General features: G+C 43.1%; 1 protein-coding gene across 5 annotated transcripts in view; it reads right to left on the bottom strand.

Moving 5' to 3' along the window:
• LPP (LIM domain containing preferred translocation partner in lipoma) overlaps positions 1-22950 on the bottom strand; it is a 330413-nt gene that overhangs the window by 250319 nt on the left and 57144 nt on the right. For all 5 annotated transcript variants that reach the window (XM_064666206.1, XM_064666205.1, XM_064666203.1 and 2 more), the window contains one exon: positions 18329-18427. The gene's annotated coding sequence lies outside the window, so the exon portion shown is untranslated. The remainder of the gene's footprint in view (positions 1-18328; positions 18428-22950) is intronic.

The raw sequence follows: 22950 nt of genomic DNA, 5'->3' as shown, positions 1-22950 counted from the left end.
GAAACAGCTCTTTAGTCCTACAAACACATCAACAATTCACCTTGACTCAAAAGAATGGTTTTCCAAGCTCTGAGGAAACAATGAGCAAAATCATCATCTTTCTTATTTTTTTGCCAAATGTCTGTTAAAGTTTTTCTGAAAGGAGTTTACTTAATCTTTTCCCACGTTACATTATATATACAGCTGCTATTCCAGAAACAAAACAAAACAAAACTTGGTGCACAAATGCAAACAAATCTGGGTTTGGCCTGATCTGCCTAAACCAAAAGCCAACTTCCTCTCCTACTGGCTCAAGAACAGAGACCCAAAGCCAGCAAGTTCCTAACATTTCTGAGAGGCTGACTTTTGGATAGGTTTGTGCAAGCTTATCTTCAGTGCCTTGGGACTGCATGACAATTCAAGGGAAAATGCCCTTAGAATGAATATGGATTTGAACACCAATTTGGACAACTACTACAAAGCCATTTTATTCTGTAGAAGTGACATCTCTCCAACCACACAGTCACATTCTTGCCAGTTGGAGACTCATGCTCATCTTGGTTTAAAGAGACCTAATTAATTTGGTTTTCCTGGGGGAAGGGAAAAAAAAAATCAACAAGCCAATAAACAAGAAAGGAAAATTACAATGAGCTGAACATGACATACAGGTAAAGTGAATTGCCAGGGAATTCATCTAAAAATTCATCACTGATTCATCAAACAAATCACTGAGACGTCTTAAGAACAAGCTATCAAGAGAAGTCACTCTTCCTCTCCACCTTTTATTCCAGTTACTGCTGGAAGTGACCTTTTCTGCAAATCTCTAGACCATTTTGAAGTGTTAGAGACTTTAGGAAGTGAAAATTAGTTCTCAAAATGAACTAAACTGCTTCAAAAGCCTTTTATTAAAGGTTGCATCTGACTTCTTTCTCACAGTTGGGTATTTAGGATAACCCACTACGAAAAAATAGCCACTATGCAGTTCTAGTTAAGAGTTCAAGGCCATCTGGTCTAGTGGAAGGTGTCCCTGCCTACAGCAGAGCAGATTTGGAACAAGATGATCTTTTAAGGTGCCTTCCAAACCAACCCATCTATGATTCTATGGGAGACCCAAATTTGGTGATAGAAGTGCTCTTTAAGTTATAGAAACCAAGCAAGAGAGAAGGTGCTGAAACCAAGGGGAAAAGGTGTCTAATGCCACTAGAGCAAGCCACTGCCAAAACCCAAGGAGAACCAAGGATCCCTTTCCCTCAGGTCTGCCCACAGCCTCAGGAAGGGCTCCGGCAGGGAGCTGCACTGCCTGCAGCCAACAGATTCCAGAATCTGCTCAGTCTGGCAGAGCCTGGCAGAGTAGGAGGTGAGACTGCTGGCAGGAGCAGGCGGAGCAGCAGAGCTGGTGGAGATCATAAATGGAAGAGTGTTGTAAAACACGGAGGTGAGCACAGACTGATACTCACCTTCACAGTTCCCCCCCAGAAAAGCACACACCTCGTCAGACTCTCAGCTTTGAAACGCGTCCAGACTTCGCTGGATCGATCCAGGAACCTCATTCGTATGCATGTTTGCTCTCACACGCAAACACGGCAAGGTTTTAACCACACACATTTTGCACAAGTCCCACGGGCCCAAACTTTCAGGTTACTCAGGAAACTTGGACTTAAATGGGATTGTAAACCAAAGGAAAGAGATTATAGATAAAGGCAAAGACCGCAAAGAACTGCAGAGCAATTTGAGTTAGAAGGGAGCTTTAGAGGAGTCCAACACTGAGGTACTCCAGAACACCCAATCTTCAGAAAACCTTTTTCTTAAAACAGGACTTACTTAAAAGATTGCACCAACTGATCTTCCAAAACTGATTTAGTCATATGAAAAGATGGTCTGGGCTCTCTTCATTTAATATCACTCCTAAGTGGAAAGTTCTCATCAAAGCTATAATATGTTCGGTTCCAGAAGAACAATTAGGTGACATTAGATAAGTAGCTGTAACTCTCAGAAATAAATGGCCTTGCTATTTATCAGTATGTGCTGTGCCTTTAAAAGTTTCCAAAAGCAATAGTCTGTTTCTGTGCATACTGGAATATTCAAGAGCATTTCATATCTATTCTCATATCAAGAAAAGAACAATTAGATCAATAATGAAACAGGAGTGCTCCTTTTACTTTCTGTGGTTTGCAAAGAGGTTCATGTTTCTGTGTGAGCACAGCTCTTGTTTTAGTGATGTGAAAGTGTGTGGTTTGTGTGATACCCAGTTTCTTCTAATATTCAAGTTTCTGTTGTTACCTACCTACAATTTACAGTAAAGCATCCTTTATTCTCACACCTCTCAATCTCAAAATTAGACCAATTCTCCCAATGAGATTTTATTACCCATGTAGACCTTTTACAAATACTGGAAAGCTTGGCAACAACACACTCCTCACTAATATAGCATGAAATCACAGAAGACAACATTAGTGTTACCAAGTCTACCTATGCATGTATCTGTGTATACAGACACATGAAGCAGTAAATACAAGTTTTTCTTTGGGGAAAAAGACCATTTTTTTGTTTCAAAAAGCAACTAGAAATTCATGCCAACAGGCCCAAGGCATCACATGCATTAGGTAAAGATTACTGAGCAATATTTGAACCACTGTTGTGCTATTTATTGTGATTAGATTATTACTATTTTCAAAACTATTCAAAATATTTAGAACTTTCCCCCCCTGCCTCTGCAGAGCATGAATCTAATTCTAGCAAAAATTTCTTAAGAACCCTCCAAATGGGAAGGACACTGCAATTACTGGGGATGGGTAATCTGCTGGCTCCTGCATCAAACCAAACCATGCCATTTATAGCATTTTGACCCTCTCCACAATAGGCAAGAGCACTGATATTTTAGCTCGAAATGTTCATTTTCCAGATAGCTGTTTCTGGCCATGTACTCTCCTCCAGAATCCTTGGCTGTGCTGTCCCTGTGGTTCTCAGAGAAATGTATCTTTATCAAATATACTGAAGGTCCCAAAGAGAAAGTTCACCTGCTGCTACAACACAAACATCAATTCAACAGTAAAAATCTAAAACCAACTGGAATACTAAATATTTCTGAAGAAGCAAGGTTTTCAACCCTGTTGTGAGTCATCTAGTCAGCTCTGTAGTCTGAGCCTACTAAGTGCATACACTAAGGACTCTGCACTTCTCAGTGATACCCCATTCTGCATCTCTCTGGATCAGCCCCATCGTTTGCACACAAATATTCTTAATGGTCATGAAATTGTCATGCCCTACCTGGCATTAATTTAATGATGATGGCATAACACTGCATTACCAAGTCATCCAGCTGCTTTGACTAAGATTAATTCAGGCAAGCCAGGACACAAATGTTCAAACTCCTTGATGTATCTTGCACCCACCCAGAGAGGACTTGGCTTTCAGCCAGGCTGCATAAATCCTGGTGGGATTAGTCAATGTTCAAGAGGCTCCTTTATGGGATAAGTAAGGAGGTCAAGCACTGAGATCTAAAAAAAGGACATGATGGGTGTATATAATCCCCCACAAGACACATCCCTCCACCCTTTACAGCCAGCAACAGGGATGACTAAGGGCACAGAGCAAAACCCATTATAACCAAGGCAATGGAAATGAAACTGGCAAATGTACCATTTATCATGTCATCTTAACATGAAATGAATGTATCTGATTTTATCACCAAAGATGCCAAAAAGCACATGTTTGGAAGAGATGAAGAGAGAGAACCATGAGACTACTGCTTACCTGGTTCTAGCTCGAGCAGAACTGCTGAAATTTTCTAGTTTTGTTCCTCTGGATTCCCTGCAGATGAGCCAAGAGCCCAAGAGCCCTGATGCTCTTGGGAAATGTCAGTAGCTAAATCTGGACTAACACAAGACTCTTTAAAACATCCTTCTCAACCATTTGGGCAATGCTCAATAAAAGTAACATACAACACACTCTACTATAAAAGCGCCCCAGTTAGGCATTATCACCATGGGCAGCTCCAGGTCAGAAAGTACTGTTTGACCAAATGTTTAAATTTGAGGGGGGTGTTAAACCATAAGCGTGCCAAATTTCAAAGGCATTTGTTTTTCCCACTGCTGTCTTCATGTAGGAAACCTGACTGACTCCTGCATCCAAGCCCCTCCAGTCTCAGGTATTTCTCTAACTTGGATAACATTGTGGGATCTTTCTTTGGCATACAGGCAAACTCAGACTCAGTAGAGCAAACAGACCATGGTAACAGCTTTTTTTATTTTAACATGAACTCTTTACACACCTTAGGAGAGCCATCAGCTGCCCCAAAATACCAGAAAGGAGATCAAGCTGCTGCTGCAGCTAAAGTCAATGCTGGGAATGTCTCCAAACATCTCTCTGGAAACTAGCATGATAATACAAGTTCTGCTGAAGTCACATGGCTCTCAGGCACCTCAAGATGGGCTATCAGGAAGTGGGACCCATCTCAAACCAACCACAAGCTCCTCGACAACAGATTCCCATCAGCAACACAGCACCAGTCATTGCCCTCATCTGGGCACTTGGCCATTATAAAATGTTGGGAAAACCTCTTCCATTTTCCACCACCCAGAGACCAGTTCACTGATCACCACCACTGGATGCTAACTGCCTTCCCTCACCCATAGCCTAACTAGGATTTGGACCAATGAGAAGTTTTCTCCTCATCCTCCAGACCAGCTTGTGCACCCTCTCCCCCAGCCCAATGCTAACAGAGTTTGTCACCAGCGCTGAGCAACCTTGACACAAACAATAATTCTTGCCTCTCTAAGCAAGAATTTGGAAAAGCAGCTTTTGTTGGACAGGTATGTCTGGCTGAGATTTGTGATCAGATGCAATGCAGTGTGCAACCTGGAGAAATATTACCATCAGTTAACAGCAGCACAAATTTCTTTCCTCTCTGTCCCTCATTAGCCTCGAAAGCTGGCCTTGCCAGCAGCAGTAATGCAAGCTGAGACAACAAAGCACATTAATGATGGGCCTCATCATGTTCCATATTAATTACTGTAGCCAGTAGTAAACTGCTGGTTATAAATTATATTTTGATAAACTGCCCTTTCTTTGACAAGCCAGCTCCAATGTTTAATGTTGCACTTAATCCTCAGATAATACCCCAGGAGTCCTCACTGTGCCCAGCAACAAATCAAAGCAACCTTCAAAAGGCTGGCACAGGTCCCCTTTTCCTATGCACCTCGACCTGAAACTATCCCATTGCATCAACTTTGTTATAGGTCAGCTCTAAAGGCTGAGTTACCAAAACCAGCAGCACACTCAGTTACCAGGTGTCCTACATAGCTGCCCCAGCGCTTCCCTGCGCTGGCAAAAGCCATGTACATGTTATACATCTATAACAGTTTTCCAGAAATGCTGCACTATTATATTGTTCTACAGGGTAAAACAGCAGGGTAGTAATCCCCAGAATACATCAACGTTCAGAAGAGAGATTTACTTCTACCTGGGACCGAAATAGTCAACTAAAATCTTTATCCGAAACCATCATATTCTTATTTTTGTTTCTTTTTAATTCAGTGACATTTAGCTAGCAGAACAGCTGTTAGCAAAGGTCTAGGAGAGGTGGAATACCATTTTCTATATAAAGAAAAATGTTTTGGAGGAAACTGCAATTTGACAAAAATACCTTTTTAGCAAAGTACATTTTAAAAATTGGAAAAATCTGTTCTGCTTTTCCTAAGGTAGCAAAAGATCCACCACAGCTCATGAAAAGGAGTCTAAGTCTTAGGAATAAAGGTATAAAATTATATTGCAATGTACATCCAGGAAAATAAGGAGGAGGGATGTGCCCTTTAAAAAGCAGCATGGGCCCATTGCCTCCCACCACCACCAAAACACATGAAAAAACTAGCTATGGTCCTCCCAAAGAGCTGGTCCAGCTCTCGTCATTGACAACCAGGAGTTTGCAGATGGCTTCAGAGAGCCTGGCACGGTCAACACTCTCCTTCATTTTACTCTGAAGGCACAACTCACCACACCCAGCAAGAACAAGATGCTGCACCTGTTATTTGCAGCACTAAAAACCCAACAGCTTGGGATCAACAGCAGCAACTGAGAATCCCATCCTCTCCTCCACAGAAGGATGTGAAGCCCTGTGGCCTCACTCCAAGCTGCAAATTAAAAATGCTTACAGCAGTCAAGGGTTCAGTCTTGTTCTTCCACCACTGGTGGCAGATGGTATGGTGCTATTATTAAATCTTGATTTCCAGCTTATAATAATAGTTATATGAAACCTTCTGCACTAGGAAAAAAATTCACTACTTTTATTTTTGGGAAGAAGCAGAAGTCTTGCAGTTAAATAACTTTTCTCTTTTAAAAATTTCTTTCAAAAATTCGTAACATAGTTCTCCTAATTGGAAACACACGGAAAATAGGATATGGCCATATTAGTCAAAGGTCAATGCACATTTACCCACCTCTTTCGAAACTGACAGTATTGTCATGACAGCCATAAAAGCTGCTTTGAATTTTAGTTCCCTAGAAAGTAAATATAACGAATCCCAAAGCTGTAACCACAAGTGCCACAGCTCTTAACACTGATGTCATATTTAGCAGAATTTGTGCTGCAGAAGTCAGGATGGTAAAGCTTCAAAATCAGCTCATCTATGGTGTACTGGAAGGGCACAGTAATTATCCACCAGCCCATTGCCCCAGGCACGTACCACAATGCCTTCATTTGATGCAGCATTAACAGCAGAACATGTTTTATTCCCAAGCATTTAGCACGGGGCACTGCAGGGCTGCTGGGATCATTTAGGGGGCTGCTGCAACCAACTATCTCACACTACTGTATGTTTTATTTCAGTTTGCAACTGCTCCTTCCAATTCCAACTACCAAACTAATGTTCTCCTTTTTGTTAAGGAACCAGTTTACATTCATTTGTATCAATTTGTTTCTGTATCAATTAGCCAGGGCAAAGGGGGTTGCCTTTTAGACCCTCTTCTGGTACATTAGACATAAGGGGACTGTGTAATTAATAGATGTCAGGCACAGTCCCCCTTGATGCATTGATTTCCTCCTAGTTAGAAAACACTCGGGAAGAGCACAATCACCCCTGGCTGTCAGGGGTCCTCATAAAATCCATAGGCTTGAATCCACAGAAACTGCTAATCATTTTGGATGCTGAGAAGGGGGAAAGTAGAGTCTGATCTTTGTAAAGCAGAGGAAATTTCTTATTAACTGCAACACCTGAGCAGACTTCAGAGGGAGATCACAGGAATGCCAAAAGCCAAATGCCAAAAGCAGCTGCACAGCCAAAAGCTTCCAGAGCAAGAGGCAACTAAGAAAAACCCTTTTGGTCCCAAGCTGCATTAAGGGAGATGGGAACACTCCCCCTGAGCTTGGAACATCTGCATCACCCAGACCAGGGATCACTGCAGCAATACCAGTTTGCTCCCCCCAGTCACACCATGTCACAGTCATCACCTTTCTGTCGCAGACAATTTGGGCTTTACCAAGCTGTCTACGTATTAAGTTGAGTTTCTAGGAAAAACAACGTTTTGTGACTATACACCTTAGTTATTTCCTTTTAAGGTTTAATTTTTCCATCTCTTACATAAAGTCCTCAAAAAAAAAAAAAAATCTCAGGGTATTTGATTACTTTCGCTACCATGTAGTTCTGTCCAGGAAGGCACTGCTAAGAAACCACACAAGACCAGCATTTGTGCAAAGCTAGTTAAAATATCTTCATCCTGCAAATATTAAACCTCCCAGCACACACCACACCAATAAAAAGCACAGAAAGAAGACCATCCAGGAGCATATCAGGCAAGCTTGCTGAATATTACGCTTAGCTTTGCACAAGCAATAAAGCATTTTTTACTGTGCATAGAGACTCAAATCCAAAAATGCCTACCCAGAACTGCTCACTCTTATCCACCCCACAAGGCACAGGAGACCAACCCTAATTTTAAAGAAAAAAAATACCCTTTCTTCTATTTGCTGAGTCTCTCTGGAGAGATAACAGCACTTTGGCTGGGCAGCATGTTTAATAAGAGATGATGGGGAAAGAAAAGTTCTCCAAGAAAGGAGACATCAGTGCCCATGCAGCCAGTACACTGCAAATGTCATATTTCAAACCAACATAAATAGCAAGTTGTTACATCTCTCTCTTTAGGAGTCAGAAAACACCCCTTTCAGTGTTTACCTCAAAAATACTGCCCTATGTAGGCATCTAGACAATTCAGTGACCTGGTCTCTGACACAGAGAGATGCACAGTGGAGAACAGACAGAGGTAAAAGCTGGTCTGAAACACACATGCACGTGGTCCTGCACCAGCACCCACCAAAGCACACATCTACTGGCAGCTCCACCCCTGCAGCCTGCAACGGCTGAATGCCTTTTCCTCTGAAAACCTTTCCATGATGCTAATCTACTACAGAAGGAAAACCACTAGAGGAGGACACCCAATAGCTTCCAGCCAGAACACAACATGCCTTCAGCAAGACCTTTGATTTTCACAGGCACACACTGAAGTTGTTCTTCACAACAAAGAACAGCCTGTCTGTTGCATAACTAACCTTAGGCTGCATTAGATAAGTTGTGCCTTCTCACAGATCAACTGACCTTAAATAATGTCCCCAGTGTATTCAGAGCCAATAGGTTTCTCTTTTAGAGCTCAACTGACAGGTCTTCTCCTTCCAGCTATTTCTTCAGAAAGGCACACAAAGAAGGTTTCAAGAGAAATCTCATGCTTACTGTTCCAAGAGCAGCTTTCCAGGCCAAAAATGAAGGCCAAGATCTCAGCTCCAGAGTTGCATCTCCCTTTGAAGGCTTCTTCAGCACTTCACTGCAACAGTACAAGTGAGAGCCTTGGCAGGACGGAACTGGGATTGAAGTGGATGATAACTGGAAAACACAGTGTATGTTGGGAAAGCTTGCTGCAGTCCTGCCACTGAGTCAAGACAGAAGGGAACAGTCAGCCATGCCGATGAAACACTGCTTTGTATTCTGGATAAGGCGGAACAAAGGTCTGGTGATGAGGAGCTTTCACATGTCATGCAAGGGTCAGCAGCAAAGGCAAATTCCACCACAGCATTTCCGTTTCATCGCCCAACCCATTATATGAGTGAATACAGCAGGATCTTTCATTGCTTATCCAAAAATGGCATTTAACATAGCTGTACAGCATCACCCCACTGCCAGATTCCACTCTAGAGGTGGGCTATCAGTCCCTGAACAAATCTGAAGTCACAGGGCACTATGCAATGAGCAGATGAGCTCCTTTAATATCATTTCTACAGTCCATATCCTGGGTGCAAAATGGTGCAGGAGCTCTGCAGCTGCCCCAGAGGTGGAAGCACCCAGGCAGAGATGGAGACAGTGTGAAAGTAAGCAAGTCTCAGTACCACCCCTGTCCAGTTGTTTCATTGTCCATGCAGATGTCTGTGCACTCCCTGTCACATTTTAGAAGCAAAATGCCCTGCAAAGCAGGGCCGGATCCCTTTGGTAACACAAGTACCAAAGCAACTACCCAATAAACCCACAGCAAAGGCTGAGGCACCAAAAGCCTGTCTGTTTCCTGGCACCAGCTTACCAGTCATACAGACCCTGCTTGAGCACCCGTTTCCTACTTACAAATCAGGGCCCACGGGACTTCCCTTCTTGCTACGTGTTGCTCCACTCATCCAACTGCTGCTCGGTGATAGTTTTGGCATCAGGGCAGATAGAGCACACACATCCAGTGACTCCCTCTTATCCAATGGAGCACATTAGGGCAGAAGCCTTGGCTCACCTCTGGCAATCAGCCAAACTGGGCTTCATTGGTAAGGCTCTGCTTTACAGAAGAGCCACTTTATTCCACATTTGGGCCATCATCACCTCTTGCTGTAAGCACAAGACCCCAGACTTGTGAGGGTTGTTCATGCCAGAGGAGGCCCACAGTTGCTGAGGAGCTTTCTAGTAAATTGAGCCGTGATGGCAAAGGAAAGGGCTTGCAGAGCAGTTACAGGAATCTATTCCTCCTGCATTAGTCAGCATACACAAATACATCCTCTTGCTTCATTAAATTTTAATTGGAGTACATATGAATAGGCTTCGCTGGTTACTTAATCAAAGTGGGTCTGAGTACAAGGTGTTCACATGAAAAGCTAGAAAGCAACATCCTTTCTAGCTTTTCTTTTGGATTTTTTAAGCGTCCGTTGTTGATTTCTTCAGGTCAGTTAACGTTTTAGGGCTGCTGCAAAGAACCATGAAAAGCAGCCACAAAGTGCAAATACAGCATTGTGAAGAGAAACAGGACACAGCTCATTAACCCTGCATTCCTCTTTAGTATCCAGACAAAAATTAAACACAGAATCCCAGAGCAGATGTTGTATTAGTGAGCTGATCAGTAGTACTAAACACAAGGATGGTTTTGCTGCTGTGAGTGTCATGTATGTTTGGGCTGGACTGGAGTTTCACTATTTTAAGTGTCCTTAGATACTCTGAAACCACAGCAGATTTGAACCTACAAAAAAATCCTACTCGTAAACTTTGGGATTTCCTCAGTAATAGCATTCTCTGCAACACAGATGCTTATTTGTTCACACACGCTTTCCGTGAGCTTAGATAAACTTTGCATGTACTTTCTTGCTGCCTAGAAGAGGAGAACCATCTCCAGAACTCCTTCCTTACTAAAACCACGAGCTGTATGACCAGATTCTCAACTTCCATAAAATCCATACAGTTGGTACAGTTTGAACTGACTTACAGCACTTCACACTGGCTGAAAATCTACCAATAAAGCAACTCCAGTTGCAAGAGGCACAGTTGGGGACGGGAGCCCAGTGCCTGACTGCGTGAGAAAGAAAAAGCAGCTATGTTGTTCTGCACAGCACTGTTTGCTAAGTAAATCAACAAAAACAACCAAAACCAAACAGACAGAAAAAAAGAAAAAAAAAAAAGGAACTTCAGCAATTTAAAACCACAACAAAGAACTTACTGGCCTGCTCCTGCACACTTGCTCAAAAGGGTATATATTCTGTACAGTGACAGGTTCTGGCAGCCTGGGACTGACACACTTTCTATGGCAGTGTCCTAATATTAGAAAAATTTGGTCATAAGCTAAAAATGTTACAGAAATAACATAGGATCATAAGTTACGAGCTGAGTCAGAACTTGATCTGCTACTTGACTTTTATACTATTTTATTCTTTTAAAAAAAGCACATCATGCTGTGTTTTTTTTTTTTAAACAGTTTGCTGCTGCCATCATTTATGAAGAAGAATGAGCCTTTGTAGAGGAGGAAGAAAGTAATTTAAAATGGCAAAAATCAATCTGCTGGGAAGCAAAGAACGCGGATCCACTCATACAGCAGAGCCCTGCGTGTAGTAAGCCCTTCACTAACACCACAGCCCCTCTGTGTGCCAGCTCTGGCGGGCAAAGGGCTGTCTCCTGCTCAGGCACATACAAGGACTCCTCCATCAAAAGCCCAGGGATGTTGATGGGATTGTACACGATAGCAGAGTGCCCTAATTCCCAGGAATCTTGGGTGTGCAATGCAGTCTTCTGAATAGAAGCATTTTATTTGCACTCTGTACTTGTAAATCATTGGTAAATAATTAACAGACAGCATAAGCATGTAACAGAACTGAGTCGCAGGTGTTAGCAATGGAAAACTGCTATAAATGGATATGTCATGGCAATAAGCCGCCTGTTCACCTGTTCGGTTGCTGCAGGAATTAAACAATTTAGTTTTCATAAATTAACCCCTGACATCCAGAACCTTACTAGGAAGCCCATCTATATTCCTCCTCTGTTATTTATGATCATAACTTTTCCTCCTTTCACAGCTTGAAGAGTCTCTAAATGAAGAACCAATTGATTGCCCCAGGCTCCTGCTTGCTGGGTAGAGCCCGAGGGCCACCCACAGGTCCATTCATCCATCCCAGGGAGGGAAGAAGAGACTGGAGCAAGGAGCCTTGCCCCACCATCCTGCTTGGAGCTACCAGACTTGCAGGCTGCAGCAGCAGCAAAGGATTTCTCAAGTCTGAACATACAAACATAGCACAGGAGGAGACCCCCCTTGTTCCACATCTCCTCTTCAGTTTCTCCCTCCTTCCTGCCACCCCTCATGTCCTACAGGCTGTTTCTGCAAACAGTCTAGGAGATAGTCTTTTCCCTACTTGTAGCAGGAAGGCACAGGAGCAGAAATCCTGCTGCCAGGCATGACACTGCAAAGAACCCAAAACAGCAAAGACATTCAGCATCAAAACATTTCAGCCACAAACACTCAGCTGCTGGAAGGGCAAGAGGCAAAAGCCTCCTAAAATAACAAGGAAAGGGGAAAGCACGAGTCCTTGGAGAAAAGTGGATGAAAGCTACTCAGTCCAAGGCGGTGGACTGAGAGAAGTAAATCATCAGTGTCTCACCATCCTTTGCTGTGGGTCCCTCAGAAAACACACGGATCCTGGTTCATCTATACCTCTGCCTGGAAACAAAACCCAAAAAGGCCCTTTTCTGACAACAACTTAAAAAGGTTTAAGCTCACTTCACCATGTTTGTTTTGGTTTTGAATACAGTAACATACAAGCATTGAATTCTTGAATTCATTTTTTTCAAAGTACAGCTCCCATAAGCTTAAAAGTAAATGGGAGTGCTTTGCTTCCTGGGGTATGGAACTGGAACATTTTTCTAGCACCTAATAAAACATTGTTTGGTTGATACTAACCGTTAAAATATGTGTTTCAAGTCATGTAATGTTCCCTGTGAAATTTGCCTTTTTGCTCCATGAAAAAAAGGGCACTGAAAGGAATCCTGCAGCCATAAGGATCTCACTTAATTCATGGAAGTATCATTTTAAAAGCCTCACAACATGATCAAAGCACTGTTGAGAACAGATGTTCCAGGCTTTACAAACTCCAGCATAAGTATTTTTTATGACATTTATCACTGCTAAATTCTTTCAGCCATTTTTTTTTTTCCCTGCAAGAAGCATGCAGGCACTTTCCTCCTGAAGGAAGATGTGTTCACATGCAGACTCATCTCCAGACAAACCCTCTCCTCCCAGCATCCCTCCCCATCCATCGTGAAGGAGAGCATGAGGTGTTCCTGGTGGCTATGGTGGCAGCCAGACTCCAGCAGCACCAGTTCTGCAGAGCTGGGCATGGTGTTTCCCACCTCACATGGGGAATTTGATGTAGGAATCACTGTGTCACTGTTTTACCTAAACTGTGTCTTTCAACCCCTCACACAGACCCTCTCCCAGAAATGTCATCACTCCACTACCCTTACACCAGACTACAGCCTACAAAGCCCTCCATAAGGTCTGTTTTTGTAGACTAAGGCACATACGATAGTGTGATCCCTCAAGATCACACCAGGCCACCACTGTCTTGACAAGCTCTTGAGCAGCCTCATCCAACCTTGAATCACAGTTAAATTTCCACTGAGAGCAAAGTTCCCAGGAAGTTTAGCTTTAGTCAGTTTCTGTGTATTCATATTCCCAGGAGCATCACCAAGCTCTCTGTTGACAGAAAGTCTAAAGAGCATGCAGTGCTAGGCAGTTTCATGAGAGTGAGCTGTGTACCAATGCAAGACACTCAACTACACTAGAATCTGAAACACAATTTATCTCTGAATAATAACATTGGTTTTTTATCCCACCCTCAAAAAAAAGGATCTGAAACAACCAGCTCCTTTCAAATTCTACATATTCACAGGAGAGGGTGTTTGTGAAGAGGACCTCACAAGCACATCACTTCTCTAATATGTGCCCAGCTTAGTTTCACCTGCTTCCATGTGCTCCCTTCCCAATTCCTACAACCTGCTTGCACATCCTGTTTCACTATGAACACAAGCTTCTTCCCTGTGGCAGCAGCACTGCCTTCACTTCTCCTCATGGTAAGCTCAGACAACATCAAAATGGGAGCAAAAAACCCAGACGAATTTACGGGTCTGAAGGGTGTTGGAGGAGCAAAACCAAGCAGAGAGAGAGGGTCTGTAAAGAGGCTCCACCAGCAAAGGAAGCACAAGCAATCACAGCAAGTCTTCCTCTCACCATATACATGTGCTTTTCTTGATGGACCTCTTAGTGTAAGGATTTCTTGTGTTGTTTAAAACTCATTTACTTCTTCATTTATGAGGTACAACTTTTTTGTTTTAAATACACGTAGAAAATTTGTTGAAAATTAAAATACTCACATGAAATTTTGCCATGCTAGCAACAGGGACCTTCTGTGTGTATGTGCACGAGCAGGGGCATGCACACGAACAGATGTGCATTCACATCTGTGCTATATATCTTCTGGAAAAGGACTGTTCCCTTAAGTGTCCTCAAAGTGAGAAAAGGAACAGAGGGAGTGTGCAGCACTGTCACACAGCCAGGCCATGCTCCTCTGCTCCAGCCTCAGAGACAACCAGCACTGAAATCAAAGTCCATTTTCCTGCAGGTCCCATCCAGTCCCTCCCCTTGTCTGAAGGTACATCATCCCTGCAGCACACGGCTGCACTGACTCCGGGGCTGCAGCCACTGGTGGGGCAAGAGGCTGGGCCACCCCTGCCTTTGTGCTGCTCTGATGACAGTGCCATCAGCCACAGAGGGGGAGGACAGTGTCTTCAGGGTCTGGGATGCAACGAGGGAATCCAGGTCAGCATCAGAATTTATCAGAATTGTTCTGCTGAGTTATTAACGTCACAGTCCTACTCCAGACCTGAGTTTGTTGTGCTATCTTGCCTTCCCACTCCAAATGAATTTGCTGAGCAATTTTAAGAAACAGAAAAAGGCTGTGACCAATTTTCAGGCCTTCTGATTTAGACATTAAAAAAGAAAAAAAAACCCTACAATGTTTCCCTCTTGTTTTTCTAAATAAAAATAATGTATAGCCCTAACTGGATAATAAATATGCTCAAAAGCTGTCCTTAAGTAAAAGCTTTTGATAACAAATTGCCTGTGCTAACCGCTATTTTACTGTTGAATTTTTTATTGTTGCTTAAGCACTGCAATTATGCTAATAAGCCTGAGAGGATGGTACACTAAAGCATTGAATGTGACAGATATAATACTCAATAAAATGTTAATCTTACCTGAAAATTGGAATCAAACAGCCTTATTAGTATTTATGGATATGGCATCTCCAACATGTTTCTTAAGAGGTATATATATATATGCAATAGATATTTCTAAATATATCCTACTATTTCTCATGCCTCCATACAATTTAATTCCAGGTGGCTATTACCCCTGCTGCTAATTGCCAGTCCCTTTTGGAATAAGAAAAAAAGAGTGTCGCTTTCTGGGCCATGCAAAACTCCTGTATACGGAAGGGTTTTTCCCCTTGGCACCTGAAGGATGGCAGCTGTCCATGGGGATGGGAATACCTCTCCCCAGTTCATGGCATGGCCACCAGACTTGTGAGGGTATGGCACCAGACAACAAAGGCACTGCCCTGCCATCCTCAGTTCCCCCTTTTTCCCCATATCTTCTCCTATTATGAGCAAGGCAGGTAAATCCAGAAAAGGGTTATTTACAGGTGCTGGAGAAACAACTTCTGGATTATAAGATGGGCCTAAAGACAAATTAATTTATTTTATTTTTTAATTTCTCAGCCGATGCTGACAGGCAACCAGACCCATCTTCACTGCAAGTTACAGTGCTGCTGACTTGGTCTGGCATGGAGGTGCTGCATGACCTTCCACAAGCTGCATTGCTTTTTGCACCATTATTTCACCACCCAGTCCCAGTCTGCTTTCTCAATTGATAGCATACATTTTTTCAGGGAACTTGCTGCCTTTCACCACATGTAGCTTTTTTTTTTTTTTTTTGGCCAAACCTATGGGTTTCAGATCCAGCCTCAGAGCTCCACTAACATGAACTTCCTGTGGTCAAAGCAAGTGATCTTCAATACCTTCACTTTCTCATCTATGGAAGGAAGAATAGATAACCTCAGAAGAGCCACATGCTTCTGACAAACTATTTCTATGCAACAGACTGTGTGGCTTTCAAACACTGCAGGTTAATGCCTTAATAGCAGCTGCTGGCTCCCAGTTTCACTCCTCATGCTGCTCCCAACCACAGGAGTCAATTTTGCTGACAGGACAGCAGAAACATTGACAATCACCATTATATTTCCTGACAGTAAAGCAAGATTCTTGACACTGGATGCTGCAAGCCTCCTTGGTGGCAAACATTAAGTGGGAGACATCTAGGAACTGTTTCCATGAATAGTCACAGCAAGGAAAATGCAACCAGATTCCCACTGAAATCTGGGATTCTCAAAGCACTCAGAGATCACAGCAAGCAACCCACAGGCCACAACTCACAACATACCAGGATGCACTAAGGCTCTCCTAAGCCACTCTTGGAACACACACTGGCTTGTGCCGAGTGCAAGGATCAAATGCAAGGATGAGAACGGGATGACTTTGCAGGACAAAGCTTAGAGCAGCTCCACAAAACCTCATTTGCAAGCAAAAGCAAGGAGTGCAGCATTAGAGGGAAAAAAATTCAGTTGCAAAATCAAAGAGAACTACTAATTGACTGAGCTGGTACCTTCAAGATTCAGGAGATACACCCAAGGATCCTCCTCCCCAAGTGAGCCCCAGCACCAGATGCCAAATTTCAGGTGCAGCCGCCAAGTTACCCTGGCACAGAGCTGCAAAGTGCTGCAGGATCATAAGGTAGTCACTCCCACAGAGGTGGCAGGACTCACCCCTGCCATGTTAAGTGAGTCTTGTCATTATTTTCAACCCTGCAGGGAAATCTAAATTGAACTTTGGCATATTGTTTTCTTTTGCTAAGCAGCAATGCTTGAATGTTAACTCTGGTCCTGACAGGCATATTTATGGAGTATTCTTTGCAAATAATCTTACCCTGACCAGTCCGAAAGGTCAGAATCATAAAAAATAATAACAACAATAAAAGAAGCACAAGGCTGGAAAGCCATCACTGCCATTGGCACAACCACTCAACTTATTAACCGTCCTTGAAACAAGGTGAACTGAGAGGTCTTGGACTTATTTGATTGACTGAGATCAAAAGATCAGGAGGGCACACAGTAAATTGTATCTTTCCATGAACGCATTTTGCTTTCAAGATTTCAACAGATAGTTGCAGGAATTGAAAAGCTCAAGAAAGGGGAGGCAGGGAAGGGAAAAAAAAAAAAAAAACATGTAAAAAGGTGACTTCAGAAAGGCATCCCTTGTTTCTCTCTTGACACCATCTGCATTTCTTAGAACTATTTGAAAGTTTCTTCCATGTTCCAATACCCCTGGGACACAACAGCTTATCTCTGGTAAGCAGAGGACGATAATGAACAATAAGACACTAGTCTTATTGTAGTGTAACTCCAGGGCAGACCAGTATTTGCTGACACTAAGAATGAAATATAAATAGTACAGAAACCAAAGTCCAACAAGAGGTTGAATTTCAGATGTCCTGTGAGATACGACAGATATCTCACTGATCTTCTTCACCAGACCAAGGAAGACGAAGCACCTGAACCCCACTCTTCTCAGTATGATGGCTCAGAGGCTGCCGAGTCCAGGCTCAGTTTGTCATCAGCAGCTCCCAGGGAAGGGAGGAAGAAGCAAGGGAACTAAAGGAGCAGCCATCTTCAGGATATAATTTCAAGACCCAGCTGGTGAGCCAGCATTTTTAAACTCAGGAAAAGCCTGCTGTGTTTGCTGTCAAAGCACGACAAAGAAACACAATGGAGAACAAGAAGAGAAGAGAAAGAGAAGAAAAATTAAACTCTCCTCCATTTCATCAGCCCTGGCTCCAATCTCTCTGCGTTCCACATGATATTTGTGTTTTGCTCAGTATATCTGTAGCTGTAGCATTGTGTTCTCATGTCACAATAAAACAGATGAGATTGCCCACCTGAGAGTAAATCTCTTACATGGACCACAGAAGAGAACCAAACTCCCAGAAACTTTCTACAAAGGAGTCAGAGTTGATACAACCTCCTGTTTTTACCACAAGTTTATGCTGCATGCCAACAACAGAGGATTAAACCTCTTCTTCTCACTGAGCTTACACTTCCCTCCAGAAGAACATCACCATTCAGGTAACAAAGACACTGAGCACCAGAGTTAATTGCTGTTGTATCAATTCATCATCAAACCATGCAGCTCATTCTGCACAGATACACTGACCTTTGCCTTTCAAACTATCAGCTTTAATGCAGGAGATCATCACTAATGCCTCAGCTAAATTTCTCTTGCTGCAACTTAAGTTGATAACTTGTCTTATTTACAATGGACAGATTTACAGTTTTTTCCCTTTCTCCATGACAAGTTCATTATTTCCAAAATTTACAAGCTGAGGCACCAGTGCTGCTTGACTTCTCTTTGCCATTCTGCTTCTGCCCAAACCACATTCTTAATCTCTGCATGTGCATTTCTCTTCTTACCCCAAGAGAGCAGGCAGTTGGGTATCAAGAGGCTGTTTCAAGAGAAGACGCTCACATCCAAAGGCTGATGCATTCAGGCACACCCAGTTACAAAGTACTCTGAAACATGGAAAAGAAAAGAATTGTCTTCAGTATGGTAGACAGTCCAGTCCAGTAGTAAAGGAAAACCCAACAACTCTGAAGTGGAATTTTTCCCACCCCATTATTTAACATGCAAACAGATCTTCAAAAGCAACATCAATGACTGCAGATACATCGTGAGCCACCACTCAAACCTGGCCACACTTTCTCTGACAACCACCATAAGGGTTTGATAAATCTCAGTTCTAGGAAAGTGTTCATGGATTTTGCAGAAAGTTCTGCCAACCTATAAGTTATACACAGCATACATCAAAATAAAATGGCTCCAACTCCAAACATTTATGTACTATGACAGACGACAAATCTTAATGTTACCACTGGTGACTTTATTTACACTGTCACTGAAACCAACAGAGACAAGACTTCTAGTCTACTCTGAGATTTAAATGTGTGTAATTATGGGAGAGACACAGAGGATAAAAGTCAGGCCTTATGAATGGCTGAATAACTTTTGTGTTCCCAAGATAGTCCTTACCTCCATCTTCAGGATATTCTACCTAGCAAAACAAAATCTTTCTCATGAACCCAAGGGTTTGGTGACAATGTAGAAAGAATAAAGAAAGGATTTACACTGAGTAGTGTTTGGAAACACAGGGGAGAGTTCTGAATATCAAAAACATCCCAAATTTCATGAGAGATAAGTAAAAAGGGAGAGCAGCAATAATACATTTCCCATCCTACTTCTGGAGACTCTCAGAAAAGCAGAGCTAAATGGTAGCAGACAATTTGCCACAACTGCATCTTTCAGCAGTAGATCACCTTTTGCACCCCATCTCATCTAAATTCCTGTCTCCTCTCAGCAGGGGCTTCTCCTGGTCCCAAAGGATCAAGTAGCTTTGTAACAAATACACCTTTTCTGAGGGCTGAAGTCAAGAAACACTCAATTTGCCATCTGCTGTGAAAACAAGATTTCTGTTACACATCTAAGGATGTGCCAATGCAAAAACTCAGGGTCTTCTCTTTCGCATACATCATCCATCCAACTGTTCCTTTGGCTACTGCACTTTGTTCATCTCCAAGTTTCTACTTGGGATGTTTTTTTTTTCCCTCTGCAATCCTTCTCAGCTGCCCTGGGCTTTTGCTTTCCTTCATCACTTGCACTCTTACCAATGCCAACACTTACAGCCAGCCAGCCCAACTGCTGTCAGCACGGGAAGGTGACAAACTCCTATTTAACACAGATTTGATAACAGAAGTACTGTTTTCAATGCTAGAGAGGAATACCTGCACCAATAATGTCCCTAAAGCAGCACACAGTAGCTGAGGAGACTAATAAATAAATGCCTCTTAATGAAGACGAAAAACTCAAAACAATCTCAAAATATATGACGGACAAACTACTAAGAGTCTAAATGCATGCTCTTCTTTAAGAGTGAAAGTAGCTCCAAGGACTTCAGCAAGATCATCTGCAGCATCAGACACGTCACCTCCCAAAATATTAGTGAGATAAGGATGTTTAGCAAAGGATAGAGATATGAGGAATGCCTCCACCAAGAAAATACACCCATTTCTACAGCTGAATTACAACAGCTGTTGAAAACCATGGAGTAGCATTGAATGGCAGCCCAGGACAGGGAGCCAAGACGACTACCACATGCAATTGAAACTGCCAAGAGATTAAGTTAGGTCAAATGTAATTACACAAATTGGATCCTGGCCAGAGTGCTGGCTGGTTTAAGAAAATTAAAAGAGGTGTTCAAAAGTTTCAGAGATGGAGTCCTCCTCCTGTTAATTATTTGGTGAGTCAGTCACTGAAGTCTCTACTCTGGGACGCTGTCTGAAAAAGGGGAAAAAATGAGGCATAAACTTGAAAGGCATTAGAAGCGATTAGCAAAAGCCTTTGTTCTCCATGGCAATCCTGGCTGCACCAGTGCACGAAAGCCTTTCATGTTCATGCTGAAAAGTGGCCTTAGTTCCTTTGATACTTCTGTGAGGAAGCGTTTAAATTTACAAATATCCTGCTGACAGAAGTTACAGACAACAGTCGAGGAACTTCTGCTTAGCCCAGCCAGATCATACCCATCTCTCAGGCAGGCAGTACTCCTGCTGAAAGGAGGAATGACAACACGGGCACACACTCACCGAGACCTGAAGACTCTACTTGCTAGTGGTGTATGAAAGCCAAGTCATGTCAATAAGGAGGTTGCAGCCAGGTGGGACAATGGTCTCCTTGCCTTCATTCAGTTTTCAGAAGATGGGGAGCGTGCAAGGCAGGCAATGGTAAGGAGACCAGAAAAGATGCTTTGTGGTCTGGCAGCTAAGCATCACTTGGAAAGATTAGATCCTGTTTATGCCTCTGCCATAAACCTTCTGAATGATAGGAGCAAAGTCACATATATCATTTTTTTCCCATATATTTATTGCTTTGCCTTTTCTGGCTAAGATACAGAAAGACCACGTCCAGAAGAGATTAAGATTCTTTGTTCAACCTTTAATTGAGATTTGTACTATAACCATGTACAGTGCTACAAAACATGAAGTGTTCTGAAAAAACAGGCCTTGTAAGTCTCAGTTTTGGCACCTGAAAGAAGTAGATGCCTCTGCTACTTCTGCATCTGGAAGTCATCATTAGAGATACACACATTGCTGTCTTTGAAGCAGCTGGATGCGACAGTAAAAGCCTTACAGAATTGGAGATTAACCTTTTTGGGTAGCTTATTCAGTGAAACGTTCAGATGATGCACATTAAACAAACCATTTTATGACTGATGCAAAAAAAATAGGGAGACGTGAAATAACTATCTTCTCAACAAGTGCCATACACCCGGCGTGTCAAGTGACACGGCTTCCTCTCGCAGTGACAGCAGGTGAACATGCAACCGACGCCTCTGCCATATCGATTTCATGTCGTTTTCCCTTTTTTTTTTTTTTTTTAACTTTTCATAAAACAAGCCAGGAAAAGGCAGAGATTTCACAGCACAGATTGGTGCAATTTGTGCTAATGGCCCAAGTGTAGATGCAAGCAGCAGCTTGCTTCTCTCTGTGTGGAACAGCCAACGGGGACAATTCTGGTGGTACAACTGCTACCACGGCACACCTTGCCCCAGCAACACCTCCTCCTCCCATGGCTCCACAACAAGCTGGGCAAGAACTAAGAGCACAGGAGAAAGTCTCTGCTGTCTCTGCTGTCTTGCCATTCTGTGCAAAATCCAGGGGCAAATGTGGAAAATGTGAGAATGGGGAAATGTGGAAAAATGTTTCAGTCTGCACTGACCACACACAAGTTGCTGGTCTTCCAAAGACAGTCAAGTGTTCTTCCAGGTAGCAAAACCACAAATGTCCTAAATTCCTCAATCCTGGAAATCCTATGACAAGGCAATTGTTCCCATGGAGTCCTCAGGCACCCACAGATTTCTAAATAGGAGCAAACCAGCATGGCAATTCTTCCCAATCTTCCCAAACACCTTCCAACCAGCCTCCACTGAAGCCACTTCCGCTGGAAAAACCCACAAAAAGAGGTTTTGACAACAGCAGAGACCTAGTATAGGAAACCAGACCCAAAAGGTACAAACCAGAGAAGATTGTAAGCAGCAGGTATTGTAATGCTTTCTGAGTTTAAATTATTCAGCAAGGTCAACACAGAGCATGTATTTACCTCCAGGCCTGTATATGCCCCAGGCTGCCCGCACCAACAGCGCTGAGACGAAGGCAGCACTGGGTCTCTGCTGGGTCTCTGCAGCAGAGCCCCCTGGCAGCTCCTGGCCCTGAGCATCCTCATTAGCAACAGGTGGAGGGGACACCTGACAACAATGTCACTGCCCTGAACAGCACAGGCCTCAGCCCTTCTCCTCCAGCCAGGATGAAAAGCTGGGCAGCGCATTCCCGTTGCAAGGAGCACCGACCCCGCTCCTCGAGGAACTCCACTGCATCACCAGTGCCACGTGTGGGCACCACTGCAAGTCAAGGGAAAGCACAGGGCTGATTCTACACACACTACAAAGAACAGACTTTTCAGCATAATGAGCACACTGGGCCAGCCCACAAAGCTGAGGCCGAGTAAACCAGGGCAGCGTGCAGGGGGACATCCCCCTGAGGCAGCAGTGGTGATTAACTGACAGAGATAATGGCCTCCAGTACCTGAAATGAAGTACAAGGAAATGGCACAGAAAGGACTAATGCCAAGTGGCAACAAAGACAGAGTCAGGGCTGTTGTTCAAATAAGATTTTTTTTTGCCTAGGTTACTCAGTGTTAAAAAAAGAAGTTTCCACATGCAGGGACATCCTGCTCACTGTATTAAATTAAAGGGATGATTCAAGAGGGAACGCTTTTGGTAGACTGGGGGGGGAATCAATTTCAGGTTGCTATGGACAACTGGGCTGTCTCCTGTAAAATAGAATCGGATTCAGCTCTACGAACCTGAACGCAAAACATTCCCTCAAATACAACATACACAGGCTCACTAAATTACTGAATACAATAAAATACAGACTTGTGTCATCTCCCAGGATTTTTGGCTGAATGAATGACATGCTCAAACTTG

Source organism: Pseudopipra pipra, chromosome 10 (assembly GCF_036250125.1).
Source record: "Pseudopipra pipra isolate bDixPip1 chromosome 10, bDixPip1.hap1, whole genome shotgun sequence".
In the NCBI taxonomy this organism is placed as follows: domain Eukaryota; kingdom Metazoa; phylum Chordata; class Aves; order Passeriformes; family Pipridae; genus Pseudopipra; species Pseudopipra pipra.
The sequence above is the reverse complement of the archived record's forward strand: the minus strand, read 5'-3'. Positions and strand labels throughout refer to the sequence as shown.